The 21,522-nt window shown below is 33.2% G+C and overlaps 2 protein-coding genes and 1 non-coding gene across 6 annotated transcripts in view; 2 read left to right on the top strand and 1 right to left on the bottom strand.

Moving 5' to 3' along the window:
• LOC146999089 (uncharacterized) overlaps positions 1 to 18,297 on the top strand; it is a 45,910-nt gene extending 27,613 nt beyond the window's left edge. For 2 of the 3 annotated variants that reach the window (XR_015040635.1, XM_085814753.1), the window contains exons 3-4: positions 8,760 to 8,953; positions 18,149 to 18,297. The gene's annotated coding sequence lies outside the window, so the exon portion shown is untranslated. The remainder of the gene's footprint in view (positions 1 to 8,759; positions 8,954 to 18,148) is intronic. The other variant, XM_085814756.1, reaches the window with a different exon arrangement.
• LOC118201290 (protein phosphatase 1 regulatory subunit 14C-like) overlaps positions 1 to 21,522 on the bottom strand; it is a 186,338-nt gene that overhangs the window by 116,424 nt on the left and 48,392 nt on the right. The gene's annotated exons all lie outside the window — the stretch shown is intronic.
• TRNAI-GAU (transfer RNA isoleucine (anticodon GAU)) lies at positions 4,699 to 4,770 on the top strand. The gene has a single exon. It is a non-coding gene; the product is annotated as a tRNA-Ile (tRNA).

The raw sequence follows: 21,522 nt of genomic DNA, 5'->3' as shown, positions 1-21,522 counted from the left end.
TTATTTCAATTAACTAATTTGAAGTTATAAATATCAACTTTGATAATTATACAATACTAGAGACCAGTTACCTTTATTAAGGAACGGAGGTTTCTATGTGTAATTGTATTTAAGCATACCACAGCCATCAGCAAGCTGTCACGCTGAATTGTATTGTAGAGGATTTGCCAATTTTTCATCAAAGTTTATTTTATTCTTGTACTGAATTTTGTTACTCACTATGTATTAATTTCTAAATTCTATTTTACATTCCTTCACAATTAAGAAAATGTGGATTATATCATAAATAATGAATTAAAATTTCATAAATCTGTAAAAGAATATTTTTGTTTTATAATGGCAACATCAATTTTTATGAAAGACTTTCAAGTTATAGACTGCGAAATATTGATTATGATTAATGTTTAAGCACATATTTTACAGAGCTGTGAACTTCCTTGACAAAAATTAGTACTTTCTTGACGATGAACTTGAAAACTTTTAATTTTTTATTAGAATTTCCAATTTGAATTTATTGTTGAAAATTATGTTTGTAAGATTTTATATTTTAAGAAATTATTTATATCAAAATTTTGTGATTGTTTCCCACTGTTGTATTTCAATAGTTTTGCTAATTCAGTAATGCTTTCTTCTAAAAAGGCTTTTCTGTCCCCAAGCCTTTTTCTCTTTGAAGTGGGGAATATGTAAGATAAAAAATATATAAATCAAAATTATAATTTAAACTAACGGGTAAAACTTTTACTTCTACCTCTCTGTTCTAAAATTCGTAATAACTTCTCTCGCTTGCGTCATTTTTAGATCTTTCCTTTTTGCATGGTCTGCGCAGCGCTGATGATGTAATAATTGGGAACTGAAACTACCATTTAAACCAAAGCTTTTCTCTTCGCGTACTTCCATCTTGCATAACTACGCAATTCAGCTTCTGTCTGCGCTGTACTTAGACACAATTTCCCTAGGCTGCTTCCTATTGCAATAATATCAATAATGTAAATGTTCTTGAACAGGCACGACTAGGGTGTGCCAAATGATCTCTGGCCACATGTCAATTGGAAATAAAAATGGAATTAAAATCGCCTCTACTGCCAAGTTTTCTTTACGAAGACAACACATTAGCTTACGACGCAATCAGAATATAACTACGCATCAACAGTATTCCGATTTTTTCCTTGCTGCTTTTATTATATCATATATATATTTATACAACTATTCACTTTGTCAAACGAAAATAAAAAAATACAAAATAAACATTTTTTTACCAGATTCATCAGAGATATTGAAACGTTTAAAATTATTTAATTGAAAAATAACACAAAAAAGGTTAAAACTACATCTTTAATCTGTCCTTTAAACTTTGACTTCCAGTGTGGAGGACAGTAAGTTCCGGTTTGTCGTCTGTCAGAAAAACTGGTATATCTCAACTTCTAATCAACATATCATCAAGAAAAGTTTTTTTGATAATTAAGACTATGGCCTATAAAAATGATAAATTAAAACGGATTGACATTTTTCCCGAAAACGAGGTCGGTTACCTAAAGAAAGTTTTCTGAGTTACATGAAATTCAAATTACAAGAATTTATTAAGTAAATTGTTCTTTATTTAAAATCATTCTCTGGGATCTGGATATACGATCGTACTTATGGATTCCGAGAGAATGGAAACCCGTAGTGCGGAGTCAGAAGTCTCGCAGTTTTGCGTGAAAGCCCAATATTTTATGATTCATGCAGTTTTTCAAGAATAAAGCTTTGAATATTATAATAAATTATAAATGAATAATAATAAACGAAAGTCCTTGATACAAATGAGATGAAAAGACGAAGGATTAAAATTTTATTGGAAAGCAAAAAGTGTTAAATTTACAATTAATTTTTAATAAAAGTCCGGGTTAGAAATAAACTTTATAACGCGTTCGAAATTTTTTTGAAATGATAATAATAAATGAAATTGTAATGAAAAATAAAATCAAAAATTTAGAAATGAGAAAAATTCAAAAATACGATAATAAATAGTAATAATATTAATAATTAATAATAAAATTAATGATAAGTAAAGTAAAATATTAAGAAGAAATAAATATAAAATGTAAAAAGTAACAATATGAAAATACAAAAAACATAAAACTAAATATTAATAAACAAATAAGTAAAAATAAAATAGCATTAAAAAGGGAATATGATAAAGAGATAGTAAAAAATGCATTAATTGCAAAAATAGACATAAAAAATTATTAAGCTTTAATTAAAAGCTATAATTTTTGCTAAAATGCACAGTTTAGTCACAATCAAGCCGCTTCCTCGGTTCCCCACTTAATCTCTTTTTTATTAAATAAATATAAGTTTTGCTTATGAGCTCAATTTCTTAGTCAGTAACTGGTCAGTCAAGGAGACCATCAATGAGTAACTCACTGGTCAGTCAATGTCCAGTTTTTAGTCAGTCACTGGTCAGTCAATGTCCAAGTTTTAGTCAGTCGCTGGTCAGTCAAAGTCCAATTTTTATTCAGTCACTGGTCAGGCTATAAGATCGTCACTGGTCAGACAATGTTCAATTTTATTCAGTCAGTGGTCAGTCAATCAGATCGTCACTTAGTCAGTCAATGTCCAATTCTTAGTCAGTCACTGGCCAGTCAAAGAGATCGTCAGATAGATAATCACAGGTAAGTCAATGTTTAATTTTTAGATAAACTGAAATTATGTAAACTTAGCTCAGATCTTTATGTGATGCTTGAAACTGTTATGTTTATTTTTAATTTTTTTAAAGCAAAAATGTTTCAGTAACGCTTTTCTTAGGTTTGAAATTGTGAAACGCCTGCTAGGATCTGATGAAGGATGTTGAGTGTACTCGTCATCAACATAGATAACAGCGATTTTATCAACGACGATATCAATGAGGCGTTCTTGAAATTCTTGAATTAGTTTCAGTTCTATTCTAATTGATCCATTTTACCATTCATTTCTGGTTCATTATTTGTGTTAATGAGATTAGCAAAATTGATGTCTCCTTGTGCTCCAAGATCATTATGCGATACAACGCATTCAGCATCCAATGATTTAATAGCGGCATTCAAGCTGAGTTCTATCTGGTTCAAGATGGTTATACTGCTGTTCATGCCTGTTTGTTTACCTGAGTTATCAGGTTTTGGAAAATCAAAATTTTTTTTCTGTTTCATGATGGAGGTAATTAAATTGATTTTCATCACTGATATGGTACACGTCAGTGGGATTATTATCCAAATTTTTGGCAAAAAGGACGATGTGGTCAGTATGTCTATCAATACGCAAATTAAGAAGATTATTATCAAAAGCTTCGTAAAAACTTCGAGGAAATCATTGCCATTGTATATATCCACATCAAAGGAATCGTCATTAAATTCATTAATATCAGCATATGAATCAAGGAAATCTATGTTATGTACCTTCTTTCCGACATTAAAGTTGTGTTCATTACGGTTAATGGTGTTTTCATCGTTACTTTTCCCAGCTTTCTCTTATCTTCGAGGAAACAAAATGAACGCAGTCGCAAAACAAGTAAGTATGCCCAACAGGCTATCGATAAACGGTGTTGGTATAAAAACGTAACACAATACTGTCAACAAAAAAAGGCCCATTTCTGAAAATGGCCCGAATTCGATTTCGTAGTAAAGATAACAAATTTAAGCAAATAAGCTCCGCACGTAAGATTTTAGCACCACTAAATTTGATATCTCTAATGATTATGGTTTATAAGCATTGTTAAAAAAGTATTTATTAACTTTGTTGTAATTCAACAAAAGCCTTAAACAATTATTGATAACTTGATTGTTACAAATCTTATTAAAAGGATTTTTTGAGTATGTAGCAATGAAAGATCATCTGATATATAATTCTACTCATAATAAAAGGAAGTTTCTGAGTGTGTGTCTTTCGTTCATGCTGCTGCGTGTAAGCTAATAGACCCAGGGCTACGACATTGGTACATAGGTGCATCTAGACAAGAGCCAGTGCACCTCGAAGCGAGGTTTTCAAAATTCCAATGAGTTTTTTTTTTATTTTATGTTTTTTGATGAAATAGCATCAAATCGATAATTTTCTCTCATTATATCAGCAATAATGGCACGCAGCCATTGTTGCTGTAGTACCACTGTTGCCATTGTTAATTGTATCAGAAATGTTGCCACTCGAAAAGATTAAGGCGAAAATTAGCGTTTTAAGAGTTTTTAATTAATATCTCTGATTTTATATATATATATATAAGTGGACAAAGGAACGAACGCTGCCATAAGTATTCAAATAAATATTTTTTTGGTTTCTTGTGATACAAAACATAAACGTAATCCTTATATATATATACTAGAAAGCCTGGCGGTCATACGAAATGACAGCTGTTCTAGATATTATAAATTGTAATTAAAATGATTTGTGCAAAGGTGTCTGCTAATTTAAACTGAATTACCCAGGGCAGACGGTGAGGACGCCCCTTTGCTTACTGCCCCACGGGGTTCCCCGTGGGGCGGTAAGCAAAGGGGCTTAATTGCTACTTGCTTAATTGCTTAATGTAGAGTGCAATGAAGGAAACCACTGGCGGTACATTTCTTAAGAGCCACCGCTAGCTCAATCAATAAAGGTGATTTAAATAATGAAATGCTAATTCACATGTCAAAGATCTCTTTTTACACAACATTTCTTGTGTAGATCTATAAGGTATTTCTCACACTTCCCTAGCGTGCCTTCGTGGTGTAACGGTAGCACGCTGGGCCGATATTCCAGAGGTCTGTGGTTCGATTCCCGGCGAAGGCGTTGTTAATTTTTCCTCTCTCCAGCTTCAAAAAAATCCTAATGTCCCTACAAGTGGCGCCCGAACTAAAAGGGTTGTGGATGATGATTCTCCGCACCCAGGATTTGGCGACTAGGTCCTTTAAAACCCTAGTCGCCCTTTAAAAAGGGGAGTATATAAGGTATTTCTCCCACTTCCCTAACGTGCCTTCGTGGTGTAACGGTAGCACGCTGGGCCGGTATTCCAGAGGTCCGTAGTTCGATTCCCGGCGAAGGCGTTGTTAATTTTTCATCTCTCTAGCTTCAAAAAAATCCTAATGTCCCTACAGATCTTTCCATCATTTTTAACCTCGCCTTGCAGACCATCAATTATTTTTAATTTTACGTCCGTTCTTTCACGAACTCTTGAACAGGCAACATAAAGTTGACTGTGTCCAAATGCCAGCTCAGGTAAAAAAATGCCAACACGCTTAAGCGTTTGGCCCTGAGACTTATTGACGGCAAAGGCAAGTTTTATAGGAAATTGTCTACGTCTCAATTGAAATGGCAACCCTGTGCCGTGGCAACTTCACCACATTGGCTAGTACAGTTACGCAAGCAACCAATAAACTATCGGCGACAAACAGACACTTCAACCGCATATATATGTATATATGTTACCGTGAAAGACCGAAATTGGAGAATGTCGACTTTCACCGGAGAATGTTAACATTCACCAAATACGTTGGTGAAAGATCGAATATTGCACTACATTCTTGTATATTCGGACCCTCACCGGTGTATGTCGACAATCACAGATATGCTCTGGTGTAAGTCGAAAAGAGAGGTCATAAAGTGCCATAATAATTTAAGTTGTTGCAATAAATAAGATGTAAATCACATAACTTAGTAAGTTTTTTATTACTGTTATTTTATTTTCTCATTTAGAACGTACTGTATAATTAAGTAAGTTTTTAACTTCTATTATTTTCCTTTCTTATTTTGAATGTATTGTGTGTTTTAAGTTCTCATGTTCTTAAGTTCTTATTTCAAGTCTCAAGTGCGTTTATTCGCGACTGAATTACGGAGAAGAAAATATAATATTGTTTTATGTTCAACATTCACCATTAGTACATGGTGAATGTCGATATTGACCGGTGTAAGTCAGAAATAAGAGTATTTGGAAAATATTTCGGACATACACCAAGAGACTGTGTGAATGTTGACATTCACCGGTGAAAGTCGACATTCTCCAGATTTCGGTGTTTCACCGTAACATATATATATGGGGTGAAGTAACATCATCTCCTCCGAAACAGCTGGCTCCCGGGCTTAGCGAAGCACACCGTTGGATTCTGCAGGTTCGTGGCACGCCATTTTGACCACTCGCGTCTTCTCGGGACTTTAATCAGCCGAGATATTAATTAAAAACGAATTTTCCCTACATATTCCACTTTCTTTCTTGGGTTTTCTCTATTAGAGGGATATGGCTACATGCTAAATTCTTTTTTCTCGAATATCTACGAAACGGCGCCGAGTTGAAATTCGAGACGCGTATCCTCGGATTCCAAAAAATTCTCCGAATCCATCGATACCGTTCTCATTTTCGTACGACTTTAATCGGCCGAGATATTAATTAAAAACTTCGGAAACTTTAATTTCCGCGCTCATTTTTCCGAGTGGCAACAATAAACTATCTACGACACACACTTTAGCCGCTTATATATATAAAGATATAACCAAAGATTATTATTATTTAAACGAAAATACTTGAATACTATGGGAAACATATTTTTCAATACAAAAAATGCTTTCAAAACTTGATGTTTTCTTGGATTTATCAGTGCAAAGCACAGAAAATTCTGTTTACCCTACGCTGTCATGGGAAGTGTTTCATCTACCTTTGGCTGGATGAAAATGAAGCTAAGTATAAGCACAATGCAAAAATATATAAAAATATTTTTAATTCTTTAATAGCCACAATCTCTTTAAGATAAAATCAACTGGTTAGCGTAAAATTACCTTACGTTATATATTATTAGTGGCAATGTATTTATGCCTAGGAAGGCCTTTAAATGATAAGCTCAACAATATGCTTCCATCACAACAGACGACATTCTGACATCATACCAGGCGACGACAATTCATACGACCGTCATAACAGACATTCTAAACATGGAAAACGTAGTGAATAGAACATAACTTTTCAATTCTCTACATTCTCTACAAGATATAATAATTTGAGTTAACATGGGGTTTTCAGAACGCCTACCTTACTAAGGGATTCAGGGAATGGAATTAAGATAGCTCGTGCGATGGTCACTTTCTTATCCAACAGATTATGACTAGAGAGTGGAGACGAGAAAGTAACTTATATTTCAGCTTCGGTGAACCAACAGAGCTAAATTATGCGCCTGCTTAATGCTGTTGTCTGAAAATAATTCTAACACTTATACGTCTGAAAAATTCCTGAGACTTAGAATGGAAATCTTTATTATCTTCACTGCTTATTGTGTCTCAATCACAGAGTTAAGGGAAGTAGGAGTTCAATTAAAGTTTTGTTTTGTCTTTTCTCTAAAATCAGTGTATTGTTTTCAAAATATTATATTGGATATAAAAGTCTCACATCGCTTTTCCTCCTACTCAAACCTTTTGATTTTTATTTATATATATAATAATAAACACTTTTCCTCACTACTTACCTAACATTTTATTTAGGTACACGCACCCAACAAAATATCTGATGTGGCTACCACACGACTTCCCTGTAAAGACTATTAAATTCTAGACATTTCTGCTGCACTTGATTTGCACCTGTGTCCTCGAATTTTATTAGACATATATTTATATTTCAATTAACTCAGTTCTCAATTCGCGGCGGAGCAAAAATGCATGAAGATTCAAAACACCTTCATTGAAAACTGTAAAATATATAAAAATCTAAAACATTAAATGCAGTTAAAAACAATTTTTACAATCAAAATTAGAGTTTCTGCGTCCAAGGAAGCAAATCAGCGAACAGGCAGACAGACCAAAATTTTGGTATACAATATTGAAAGTTAATGTTTAGTCTCCCTTTGCAAAAAGTCATGGAAGTTGGCGCATCAATTGCTTTAATTCACTCTTCTACGAACAGTTTCAAATGCAAATAAATGGTGGCCTCTTTACGCCTACCATCACTTTTACATTGCTCATAATTCGATAGCTATCGCACGCACTAAAGGTGTAAAATCCTTAATCGAGATATAAGAACAACATAATTCGACCCCTTTTCTCTGCGTGAACAAAGTTCATGTGTTTGGGCGCCTGGGTAAGAGACCCTATCCTAGTCTAGCAATTAGATCTGCTTCCGAATGTTAGCGATTGTGGTGTTTGGGTTCAAGAGTAGCAATAATAAGCATAATGTTGAGGTATGCCAGATGATTTTTTTAATTTTTAGTCCAAAGGGATTTGAATCCCGAAGGACTATTAGTTTCGTTTTGGCATTTTGCATCGGACTCATAAATGTCGGTTCACTTTTCAAACTGTTGCCACAAAATGTTAGAGTCCTGCATTATATTTGAAGAAATTAAATAATGAAAAATCTGCATAAATGTATGTATATTTCTCGTATTGTGATAAAACAACGGTACATAGAGTCATCGAATTTTGAATAACGTAATCCTCCAACGAATATGAGCATGTGGAAGACCAAATTTGAAATTTGAAATTTGTTTTATGATCGATTCCCTATTTTTTAAAACTTTGACGAATTTTTGATTAACAAACTCAAGGATTTCAAAGCGAGCAATGGCAACGTTGTGTAAAAAAACCATTTTTATCTCCAGCGCGTGAGTCTCTGTATCGGAAATTCTAAAGATATGCTCGTTTTAAAACTATTGCGATATTGCTGTTGCACTGGATCTTATGGTTTAATTGCGAGGAACGTGATATTTAATAAAGAAAGGTAACACACAAAATGTTAAAAAAACGCCCCTTTGGACGTAATTTAAAACCTGAAACATTTCAGATTTTTTTTTTTTTTTTTTTTGTAGAGAGTCCTGAGGTAAATGGCAATTTTAGAGAGTGATGATAGCAATTAAAATGCAGTAGAAGCGGCGTTGAGAGATAATACCTCCAGAGAGTGACGAGCAGAGTAGCGTGCAGGCAGCAGTAACGACGATCCGAGGCTGAATAAGTTAAGTCAAAGCTATGTGTAATAAGCTTACATACAACTTTGCTTATGATAGTAAGTTCACCTATGCTCAGTTTTGCTTTATTATAGTTTTTCTTGAGTGTTATTTTATCATCTGTTGATTATTATATGAAATAAAAATACTGTTACGAATTTGGTATTTAAAAAGCTAATGTTAGTTCAATGATAAATTAAATGGTTTTATTTCTCGCGCAGTGCAGCGCGTGACGAATATTAAAAGAAAGCTAAGCCGGAAAAATTGAAAATACAAGAGCGCGTGCATTAAATAAATAAATATCTCTTTTTGATTTCGAGAAAGTACTGGAAAATTCTAGCGCGTGATTTTAAAATCTTATAAAAGGAGGAAAACATCTCAGTTTGAGGTAGTTGCTTAGTTTGTTGTTGTTTAGAAAACTGCTCTTGTTGATTGTAGCGAATTCACGGATTAGCGTTCTTTAGCTGTTTTGAATTACGTTCTATTGGACATTTGAGTGTTAAAAGATAACTACTGTGAGATATTGTAATACTGCATGATAATTTGAGAACATTTAAGCATTTTTGTTGTGATAATAATAAATTTTTGTTCATTTTTCATCGGACTTGTGCATTCATTTCATAACGAACCCGTACGCACGCAACAATTTTTGGTGTCAGAAGTGGGGTTTGAATGCCAATCACAAGAGCGATGGAAGAGCAATTAAGACAGCTGATATCAGCGTTTGCCTCGTTTAAAGAAGAAATGAAAGCAGAGATGAAATGTAATCAGGAAAAGATTGAAGCAGGACAGGAAAAGATTGAAGCAGGACAGGAAAAGATTGAAGCAAGACAAGAAGAGATGAAAAGAGAAATTACCAGCGTAATAGAAAACAAATTCGAGGTTATGGAAGGCAGAATTGACGCAGTTGAGAATAAAGTTGGAAACTTTGAAGAAAAAGTTTCTTCGGTAAAAGAAGAAATAGAAGAGAGAGTTTCTGCCGTGGAACAACAAATTAATGATAGAGTTTCTGCGGTCACCAAAGAAGTTGATGATTTAAAGAAATTCGTAGCGACGGCAGGTAGCAATCCGGAAGGTTTCAAATTTTTATCGATGCCTGCTCGTTCCGTTCTGAAACTATCTACATATGATGGGAAGACCTCCTGGCAGGTGTATAGGACACAATTTTCTATCGTTGCGGATGCGAATGGATGGGATTCCCAAGCTAAGGCCTGTCATCTCGCCGCTTCTCTGAGAGCAGACGCAGCGGATATCCTGCAGACGCTTCCCGAAAATCAAAGGCTAGATTTCGAAGCTCTATCCGGCGCTTTGGAGCTGCGCTTCGGCGAGAAATGTTTAAAAGACTACAGCAGGCTCCAATTAAAATCTCGTCAACAGAAGCTCACCGAAACGCTTCAGGAGCTCGCCACGGATGTTGAAAGGCTGTCACATCACGCCTTTTCGGAGTGCCCGACAGAAACAAGGGAAATCCTGTCCCTGCAATACTTTATCGACGGCATTCGAGATACTGAAATACAGAAAGCTCTTCGAATGGCAGATGTAAAAGACATAAAAAGCGCTCTGTTGTACGCCATGAAGTTCGAGGCAGCCCAGCAAGCAACTAGTAGAGATCGCTACCCAGTTAGAGCTGTGCGAGTCCATGAGCCAGTTGATCAACTGATGGCTCGTTTAGATGATTTAGCCAGACAAGTCGAAGATTTGATACGGAGTAGGAGCGAGAAGAAAGTGGCTCTAAGGTGTTGGAGATGTGGTAGTGAAGGTCACCTAAGACGGAATTGCAGAACACCCCAGGGTACGGAATATAAAGCAGATGATTTTACCAGATAAGTTAGTGGCTTGAGACGGAACAGAAGTGAAAAGAAACTAATTCTAAAGTGCTGGAACTGCGGAGTTGAAGGCCACATACGAAGAAACTGCAGAACACCCCGAGGTACGGAAAATAAGACCATTTCCCAGCAACAACGCAGTGAAAAACCTTGTTTTAAAGCTCTTAAAATTTATACAGTGAGTGGCAACAATAACGGACTGTCCATCAATGGGAATATCGATGGAGTTCCTTGCAGTATGATCATTGACACAGGAGCTAATGTTACCATCATTAGGAAAGATTTAGCTGAACAGTTTAAAGATAAACTTATTTGGACGCCATCCTGTGTTACCCTTCAGACTGCGTCTGGTGACAAGATCGACATAACTGGGAAGTTAAACGTAAACATCACGTTTGGAAGTGCCGCCTACCATCACACGGCATATGTGGCGGATATTACAGATCCATGCATACTCGGATTGGACTTTTTAAGGAAATACAATTTTTCCTTAGACTTGAAAAACAACAAACTGCTTTCAGGATCTGAAGACATGACTATCCATCCTAAGAAGGGATCTTTACCTGGAAATGCCGACGCTTTGTCCGAAAGAATCAGCTCAAGAAACAGCCGAAATCATGCTAGGGTCGAAAAGAAACACCAGACTACCAGCTATTCTCCATCTCAGATGCTCTTCGGTCGAGACCTTCGTCTGCCTTGTGACAGCCTGTTTCATCGCCGTACGGATGCGCCTTCATCGCCTGAGGAACACATCCAAGATGTCAAGGCCCGTTTTGAAGTGATGCACCGTTCCGCACGAAAGCGAGTGAACTTGGCGACGGAGAAAGTGAAGACCAGATACAACACGAGAGCTGCTGGACATAGATCCAACGAAGGAGACAAGGTGTGGTTGTGGAACCCAATTCAACGAAAAGGACTGAGTCCTAAATTACAGTCACCTTCGGATGGTCCATATCCAGTGCTGAACACGAATGACGTCGTGGTTCGGATCCGTGAGTCTTCGAACTCTTACGACAGGTTAGCTTATTACTATGGCCATAGTATATAATGTAAATAATTGTAAATAGTATCAGACCATGGTCCTTTTTGTTTTTGATTTAATTTGTATTTAGTATTTGATTTGCATTTAGTATTTGATTTGTATGTAGCATTTGATTTGTTTAAGTTAGTTATTGCATTTATTGTTTATATTGTTTGATATTGTAATGTAATGTTTATGCCTCAGTTGCATTTATGCCACAGTTGTAAGTTTAGCTTCCTGTCCAGGGATTGTACTGCCCGGGACGTGCAGTCCTTGGGAAGGGGGCAGTGTTACGAATTTGGTATTTAAAAAGCTAATGTTAGTTCAATGATAAATTAAATGGTTTTATTTCTCGCGCAGTGCAGCGCGTGACGAATATTAAAAGAAAGCTAAGCCGGAAAAATTGAAAATACAAGAGCGCGTGCATTAAATAAATAAATATCTCTTTTTGATTTCGAGAAAGTACTGGAAAATTCTAGCGCGTGATTTTAAAATCTTATAAAAGGAGGAAAACATCTCAGTTTGAGGTAGTTGCTTAGTTTGTTGTTGTTTAGAAAACTGCTCTTGTTGATTGTAGCGAATTCACGGATTAGCGTTCTTTAGCTGTTTTGAATTACGTTCTATTGGACATTTGAGTGTTAAAAGATAACTACTGTGAGATATTGTAATACTGCATGATAATTTGAGAACATTTAAGCATTTTTGTTGTGATAATAATAAATTTTTGTTCATTTTTCATCGGACTTGTGCATTCATTTCATAACGAACCCGTACGCACGCAACAATACTTTTTTAATACAATGATATTTGTCAAACATCAGTTACACATGTGCATTTATTAGTAACAGCTATGTTTTATTAAAGAAATTTTCTGTTACCGGAACTGGATTCAGAAATGTACACTGCTCAAAAAAAAAAAAAAAAAAAAAAAAAAAAAAAAAAAAAAATGGGACAGTGCTATATCTCCCGTTCTACTGGGCCGATTGACAAAATTCAAACTGCGTTTTTCATGTCTCGAAAGCGCGACTTAGGATATATATTAGATTTACATATAGCACTATTCTAACATAGGCATTTTGACACAAAATCGGACCTTTTTCTGAAATAACATACCAATTTTTTTCCATATTTCGATTCTACGACTCAAATTATGCCAGAATACCAAGTTTTGTAAAAATCGTACGACTAGTTTTTAAAATATTAGCTCTCAAAATTTTAGCTCCTCAATGTTAATTGAATTTGGCAAATATTTATTAATATCTTTTTTTTTATTAAACTTTTTTGATTTTTTCTCTCACATTTCGAAATTTAGGTTCATTCCAAATAAAATTTACCCATTTTTTGTGTTTTATTTTTTAAATTTCTATTTTTAAATAATTTTTATAAATTTTTCGAAAAAAAATTTTGAATTATAACCTATAAAATTTTTACCATCATCATAAAGTAGGTGTATTTTTAAGCATATCTACAAAAAATTAGACTTTTTTATTCAAAATTTTCTAAGATATGCACGAATTTACATATTTTCGCGTTTTGAAATTTGGCATCTTTTTTTTTGAGCGATAAATAACGCCAAATGTGGTCTATGGATTTTTGTTACACTGAATTGCCACAGCTATTTTTAACCTTAAATTTCAAGTAAAATTTTACGGAGAATTAATTATATGAAAATTTTTCCCTCAATAAGGCGTAATAAATATTTATTAATACTATATGAAAAGCTATTTTTTTAAATTATAGATGATATTATTCAAATTTTAACAATGTTTTTTAATTTCTCTCTTTCTTCCTTTTTTTTAAAAAATAGGAGTACATTTTTCTAAGAGTAAATTTTTACCTTCGGCGTTTTTTCGTCTGCTACTTTACTTCGTTTAAATCGAATTGTCTAAAACTGAGAATTTTCGTTTAATGTTTATTTGAATTTTATGAAAATATTTTATGACATTAACTGCATAATTTATTTCTAAACAAACTGTTGCTTTTGAAGTGGCTGAAAGAGTGGCAGATACTTTCATCCATATTTTTAAAGCACAGTATATTTTTATAGAAACATAAGATTTAGAATAATCATTTATATAAGTCAAATTATGATATAAACACACAACCCTCTAGAGACTGAAGGCCCACCAGCGGCCGAGCGGTAAAGTCGCTGAACACTGGTAGTTCGGTCCGTGGTTCGAATCCCGCGAACGGGCTGGCTACATGGGTGTTTTCGTGGTTTTCCCCACGTGTAACGTGTATACGAGCCAGTTTCCCTTAGAAAGATCTCCACGAAGGCATCCCTCCCCTTAGGCAGATAGCCCTAGTGTGCTTTGTCATAATTAAATAAACCAAAACCTCTTGATGAAACCAGTCTTTCCTTTCATCTCATACCTTCAAAATGAGCCTCTAAAGACTGATAAAGGCTCTGACCGAATATTAATGAAATGGATGGAATTGGATTATTAAGTTACGTCAAAGCAGGGCTATCTGCCTGAAAGGAAGGATGCCTTTGTGAAGAACTTTCTGAGGGAAACCAGCTGGCATACACGGTACACATAAGAAAATCCACGAAAACGCCCATGCAACCAGCCCGTTTACCGGGATTCGAACCCCGGAGTGAACTATCAGTGTTCAGCGACTTTACCGCTCGGCCATTTGTGGGCCTTTATGAAATGGAAGGCGATAACTTTTTAATTTAAAATGATTGTCAGAAATATCAAGATATTTCGAAAATTTGGATGCTTTTTAATATACTTGCGGAATGCCTAAAGAAAAAGAGCAAGAATAAAGTAGAATGCCTGAAGAAAAAATAAATTTTACGGTAAAATTTAGTATTTGTATTTTTTTTTTTTTTTTAATTTAAAACTTTTTAATCTTATGATATTTGATTCTTACGATTTCAAAAATAAAATATTTGACTAAAATATGAATAACATTCAAGAAGCCAAATGTAGGATAAAATTGTGTAAAGCAATGAGCACAATGATAAAACTGTTTAAAGCAGTGTATGCAAGTCATCCTAAGTTAAAATGTCGCAATCCTAAGTTAAATGTCTCTCTTATTTATATATATCTTTTCTGAATGGAACATTGAAAGGAGTGTTAACTGTGCTTTACTGTATTTTCTCTTTTAATATATGCAGTTTTCAAACGCATCGTAGTCTGGGTTACAAAGTATTCCTCCGAAAGAAACGCAATTCAAATAAATAAAATCAAATTCTGGAAAATTTATATTAATAAATATATTTAAAATGCTCAATTCGAAGGAATAAATAGAAAATTTTAAAACAATTATCTGAAGAGACAATGCAACACAAGCTATTAAAAGTTAAGAATTTAAAAATTACCTAAAATAATAACAATGACAAAAAATATATATAAAGAAAACTATTTGAAAAAAAAAAAATGAACGTTGCACCTTTATTTACGCAGTTCGAATAGGTAAGTAGAAATTTTTAAAACAGTTATTCGAAAAAAAAAACATACAACTTAAACAATTAAAATGAAATTCGAAAAAGAAAAAAATTACTTAAAATAATAAGTTATAATTAAAAATATAATATAAAGAATATCATTTGGAAAAAAGGAACGATGGTGACTTTTTTTCCTCTCACGGAAAAGGAAACTAGTTTGCCATATATTAAGAAGTTCGCCAAGTGAACTATTCTTGGCGTAAACTGACAAAAACGTACCAACATAAATTTGTGAATTTCTCCGTAAATTTCGCTCTAAATTTTACAAAATTTCATATTTATGCGTAATTTGAGTCGTAGAATAGAAATATGTAAAAGAATTGGTATGTTATTTCAGAAAAAGGTCCGATTTTGTGTCAAAATACCTACGTTAGAATAGTGCTATATGTAAATCTAATATATATCCTAAGTCGCGCTTTCGAGACATGAAGAACGCAATTTGAATTTTGTCAATCGGCCCAGTAGATCGGGAGATATAGGACTGTCCCATTTTTTTTTTTTTTTTAGCAGTGTACATGTATACACACATACATTCATGTGTACATATATATGTGCATACATGAACACATACATCCATACATACATTTCTGAATCTGGTCCTGATAACAGAAAAGTACCGAAATTTTTGAAGGAATTGAGTTTAACAGGTAGGATGATAGACAAATAAATGTGTTATATTTTGCATGGGTTGAAAACAAGAAATGGAAATGTGTAATCACTACTTTCAATTAAACTAACACAAGGGAAACACTACATTTCAAGATATAACAGAAATGGTAAGTAAGATTCATTTTATAATTATAATATGTTTTGAAAATTACATAATGCATTATTTTTGACATTCTGCCAAGGAATTGCAGATATTCCATTTTAAGTGAAGACAGTTTTTTTAAGATTGCTTGGATGTGATTTGCTGTGCATCTTTGAAAACCCTTTGGTAACAGCTGTTCTGTGTGTGTGTGTGTGTGTGTGTGATTATGGCAAAGCCTCGAGGGCTATCTGCCTAAGGGGAGGAATGCCTTCGTGGAGGACTTTCTAAGGGAAACTGGCTCGTATACACGTTACACATGGGGAAAACCACGAAAACGCCCATGCAGCCAGCCCGTTCGCGGGATTCGAACCTCGGACCGAACTACCAGTGTTCAGCGACTTTACCGCTCGGCCGCTGGTGGGCCCCTAACAGCTGTTCTGACATGAGAGATTGGATTGATGTGTTGGTGCTAAGACTCTTGGTGTAATAAAATGAATGGCTCAGGACATTATTAACTAAGGAATAATTTTTGCTGTTCTAAACAATAGTGACAATGTCAGAGTCTAGTTATGAAGAAAAAGTGAATCTTGTTGCAACTGTCGAATGTCGTATTGGTGATCAGTATGATATGAATAGCCAGTCATCTAATTCATGTAAAAGGTACAATGATGGCATGCTGGTATGTGGCTGTAAAGCTGCAACTAATCACATTTCCCTGCTTTCCAGTTACAAATTGCTGTTCTGCAACAAGGTAGTGAAATAGCATCTAATGTAAAATATTTGTAGCAATTAATAAATCTCAAAATGACTGGCATACTTTCTGTATAATCTAGCAAAACACAATACATGCTTTTGATCAATTTGCATTAAAATCTGTCTTGTTCATTCACAAATGCTACATAATTTTTCCTTTTATTCCTTTCCTTTCTCTTTGAATAATTTTTTCCCTAAATTAATTAATTTTCTTGTTTTTAGAGCAGAAAATACCTTAACTAACTACTCATTTTCCTATGCTGTTAGTTTTTAAAAGAACTGTTAGTTCTCTATCATTTGTTGAAAATCGTGAATATTTTTTTATTGGCTTCACAAAACTGCATTCTTCTGAGGCTTTATATACGAGTATTGGGATGCACTGATTCGCACTAGAGGAAAAGTTTCCCAAATTATTTTCATATTTGTAATGTAGTACTGTTAGACAGCTGCTGATAATTTATTGAATATTGGGGAAAACAGCCTTAATTCATCTGCAAAATCTGATACATTTTGGTGCTATGTTTTTGTTTTTTGTCTTTTATGACCAGGGTTTAGTTTCTAAAATGCCGGAGCCCTATGCAAGACCATCAGGAAAGAGGAACAAAAGTAAATAAATAAATAAAATGGCTATGAGAATCATTAATAATTTAAAAACTAAGTAGTTATAATAATAATATAAAATAAATAACTAAATAGCCCGGATAAGCTGGACCCAACCAGAATTTCTGGCTATAAATTTCGATAGAAAAACTATAAATAGTTTTGTGGAAATAATCCGCGCCTCTCACCTGCACATCCATGTTCATATTGTCTGTCTATATCAAATTTGCGGCTCCGGTTGGTCAGAGTGGGATGACAACTATAATGAGTCTTACACCAGGAAGCAGGCAGATGAATTAGACTACAGACAGTACCTTACCAAATATGTAACACGATACAAACATTATAAATAAAAAATGGAGGTGTAGACTGCCAGACAAGCAAAACGAAAGATTATTGTACTGGTTGCAGGATAGCAAATAGTAGTGAGTAAGGTAAATTATTAGTAGTAGTACTAGCAGAGCTACCCGTTCTGAGAACGAGATTTTATAGTATTCATCTTAAAAAGTTTTTTTTTAAGTATATATATTTCATAAAAGTATTGCTTCCTTTAATCTGGTTACAATAACTCTTTATAAACTACATTTGTAATATGTCATTTTGAACCTACGGGCAACGCGATTTTTAAATTGTCTCTATTTCTTACTCTACTTAATGCGACAAAAGGTTCAGGTAAGTATATACTTACACTTTTTTAAATGATTGTCCTTGTGCTTTATGTGTAGTCATAGCGAATGCTGGTATAATTATTTTATTTATTGGTTTTTATTTTTCATATTTTTATAAGAATACTGTTTATTTATATATATATTTTTACAATAAAAATTAAAATTTTGTTTCATTTGTTAGCGCTCCTCTTTGGATCCGCCAGTGCCAAGGGCCCTCTAGATCTTCTGCGCCCAGGGCCGGAAATGAGCTTAAACCAGCACTGAAATGTACAGAGATGAATTAAAATTTAATAAGCGATTTTTAATATAATTTTATTGCTAAAAATAAAATTTTCGAGATCATATTTCTACTGAAATTGTTGTTCAGTTACATTGAAGTGCCGAAGCATTCTTATTTAGGACTCCGGTGCTCTCCGTCTATAATTATGATTTATCTCAAAAACCAAGTACCGGAACCAAGCTCCGGCGCAATTTTAGGTCTGTTTATGAGTAGATAGAAAATGCGGGTTCTGCCACAAGGGGTGTGGGGTGTGGGCGTGGTCAATGACGTCACACAGAGGGCGGGGCCAAAGGCAACGTCATCACACTAGGAGGCGTGGTCACGAGTGGAGTTGAGGTGTTGGTAGATTGCTGATTGAGTTGTAGACCTCCTGCTTTTCATTTAAAGTTAGTTTTTTTTAAATTGGCAACGGGAAATATTTTCTGCATCTTAATTTTGATGAAATGTCGATGCTGCCCTCTCTTGACGAAAAAGTGAATTATATGTTTTAGAAATATATTTTTTAAGTCTGGTGTTAAAATTATTCAATGCGCGACTCTGAAAACAATGTAAAAGAAACAAATATAAAAAAAAAGACTTTCCTTTAATGAAATACAAGATAATTTTTTTTATTACTCAATTTTATTCTGATACTTTTATTCTTTCTAGTTTTCCATGAAACTTTAACTTATTTCTCAGGTTTTCTGTTCATAATAACATATTTATTTACTGTCATATTTTTTTAATACTTAACGTTTCTAATTTGTAATATTTTATTTAATTTCCACATACTAGTTTTTTTTCATATCTTTCATACCATTTCAGCATACCCTGATTTTTAACTTATATATTATATTTCACAAACGTTCACGCACATGCTGTTTATTTGTTACACTACTTAATTTTAGATGCAATTTCACACTTTTTTTAACGTTATAATGTTCAATATATTCTGAATTTTAACTTCATTTACTTTTTTTAAACCATTCTAGTATTCTATACACACTTTAACTTAGTGGTTTGAAATTCTATTTAAAAAGAAACATTTATTTTTCGTGATCTTAGTTCTTTTACTAAATTTTCTACAGAATTTCTAATTTCTTTTACATTACCGAATATTTTTTTTTCAAAACTTAAGTCTATAACTGTTAATTGCTTTTCTTACGTTCATGATTTCCCTTCTGTGTTTATATTTCTTAATTCTTATTTAACTTATTTATTATAATGTTTTTATTTCCGTCTCATCACTCGTAATTCCAACATTTTATCCGTTTTTATTCATTTTAACGATATGGATATGTTTTCATTTACTCCATATTCAAATATTTCCTTACAATTTTTAAAATACTTGTTTTATTCTCCGATCATAATAGATCATCTACAGGTTTTACTCAGAAATTTCCATTCACAACTTTACAGTTTAATACCATTTATATATAAATGTATTCCTTTCTCATATAGCTTTACGTTCTTCAAAGTTTCTAACATCATGTTTAGTTTTAAATCCCTATTACCTTTATGTGTGTTGATAATTTTCATTTCTAATTTTACAACCGCGTTCAGTGTTTCATCCATACATACCAAAATATTTCTTACATCTTCTGGTATTTAGTCTATGTCATATTTCAGTACTTCAAATGAATTTACACTGCTCACATTATTATTTTTTCATGTTTTAGAGACACTGACTATACTAATTTTACTATTTTTCATACACTTATTGCATCTATGTCAGCACTCATGATAAAGTAGCAATTGTTTTGCATCACATGCATAAAGAAATTTTTAAAACCAACTTTTTCAATATCGTAGTCAAATTACTGTTTTCCAGATGGGAATTACCAGTAGTCTTTGGTTTTACTCTGTTACATCTTTTTAAATTTTAACATCTAACTTTTAATTCTAATATACATCTTTCGAACAGTTTTTTCTTTTAATGATAGCCTTACCTTATTTGTTCAAATTAATTCTTTAATTCACCTTCTTTACTATCTTTTAATACCTTCATAATTCACTATGCAAACGCAATGTCTTTCACTGACATTCTGTCTGATAATAACACAAGTTTCCTTAATTGACAAAAAGCGAATTATTTCTCATTTCAAAATAGAACTACTATATTTTCGCACAAACATTACCTTCATCCATTCAAGACGCCCCTTAACCTGTAACTGATGTAGCGATAGGAAAGGAGACTCTTATCATATGCTCTTTCGACTTTTGAGGTTTTTAGAACTTCTTTGGCAAGTATATCAGTACCATCAGAAAATATACTTGCCATTTTTACTCAGTTTAAAGGCAACATACTGTTATAAGAATGGTTTTAGTTAAATTTATAACACAAATAAACACATTTTGTGCTAAATAGGCATAAACATTTAGATTCAGAATATTTCTTTTTAATCCGATGTAAGACTTGAATTTCATTCATGATACGGATTGTCTCTTGATTTTTTTTTTGTTTACCTTACACTAATAGAAAATTTTTATTTTACAAGTTCAGCTTTTAACGAAATAGAAATAAAAATTACGATACACCTGGTGTTTTTAAGAAAAGGAACTTTGATATATTTCTGGAAATGTAAATGCTTTTAGAGTTTTTTTCTTTCAATAATGTTGATTTTCATTACTTTACTAATTTCAATAATTCTCTTATTAGCTAATATGAATGAAAGAAGATTGTCTAAAATGTGACACAGTATAATTCTTACGAACATACGTACCTTTACCAGCATACAGATATTACCGATTGAAATGAAGAAAGATACAGATATTTTACTCCAATCTACATTAAATTAAAAAAATATTATAACTTTCATACATTCCAAAGAATAAACGAAAACTCAATAGATATTGTCATGTTTGTATATATGAGATAAAAGTTTTATGAATGGTATTTAAAGTAATGCTTAGAACTTCATAAAAGCGAACATTCACTATGTTAATACACATATCATCAGTTATTTACATAATTCAATGTAATATTAATCATTACATGTACTATATGCATATATATTTAAAGTTTAATTGTCTTACAATTGAATAATTAACTATTGAGAGAAAGAGGTTCATATCTTACACTATTTAATTCACATGGAACAAATTTTTCCATCAACCACATTGAACCGCGTTTATTAAATTCGCCAAAGCTCTTTTATTTCTGCATTTTCACACTCACGACACATTTTAAATGTAACTATTGATTACCATTTCAAACACCGATATCATAACTCAGTGTAAAACTACATCATAACTCATTTTTTCCCCACTAACTACAATTTTATATATTCAAGAAG

The sequence above is a fragment of the Stegodyphus dumicola genome, chromosome 1 (genome assembly GCF_044657685.1).
Source record: "Stegodyphus dumicola isolate Sdum_Otavi_A_Nest chromosome 1, ASM4465768v1".
In the NCBI taxonomy this organism is placed as follows: Eukaryota; Metazoa; Arthropoda; class Arachnida; order Araneae; family Eresidae; genus Stegodyphus; species Stegodyphus dumicola.
The sequence above is the reverse complement of the archived record's forward strand: the minus strand, read 5'-3'. Positions and strand labels throughout refer to the sequence as shown.